An 846-nucleotide genomic window follows, 5' to 3' on the forward strand; every position below is an offset into this window, starting at 1 on the left:
TCTAATATTTGAAAGTGAAAATGAAAAAAAGATTTTGTCTTTGCCAATTAAAAATGGATGTAACATGCATGATGTGAATTGTTAGGGTGACCAAAACATGTTCAGGCCACAGGTCATCCCCAATTAGTATACATTATAAATATATATGGTAGAATTCATCAATATGCCTTTTTATGCTGTATCAGTATATATATATATATATATATATATATATATATATATACACACAGAACAAAAATCCATACTGAGAGCAATAAAAATGGCAACAACAACAAAGCATTATATATACACCATTCAAAAGTTTGGGCTCTCTAAGACTTTTTTTTTTTTTTTTTTAGTTTTTAAAGTCTCTTATGCTCGCCAAGGCTGCTTTTTAACAAAAATATAGTAAAATGGTAATATTGTGAACAACTGTTTACTATTAGAATATATTTTAAAATTAAATTTACAAATTGTGATGCACAGCTACATTTTCTGCATCATTACTCCAGTGTCACATGATCCTTCAGAAATCATTCTAACCTCATTTTATAAATATACAAATCCTTTGTGACATTTTAAATACCTTTACAGTCAATTTTGATAAATGTATTGCATCCTTATTGAATAAAAGACCTTCCACCGATTTTTAATGGTAGTGTATAATATATGCATGTATGGATGGATGAATGGATGGATTACTTTTATTTTGGGGTGAAATATGACTGTTCTTGAGGAGTTACTTTGAGTAAATGGAAAGTTCTCTGCTTTTTGTTAAACGCATAGTTCAAATGTTCCACTGCATGGTTGAGATCCAGCCAACTGCAATCAGTGTGCCACAAAACATAACAAAAAGTTTGGTTTTTT

The sequence above is a fragment of the Barbus barbus genome (genome assembly GCF_936440315.1).
Source record: "Barbus barbus genome assembly, chromosome: 26".
NCBI classification, from domain to species: domain Eukaryota; kingdom Metazoa; phylum Chordata; class Actinopteri; order Cypriniformes; family Cyprinidae; genus Barbus; species Barbus barbus.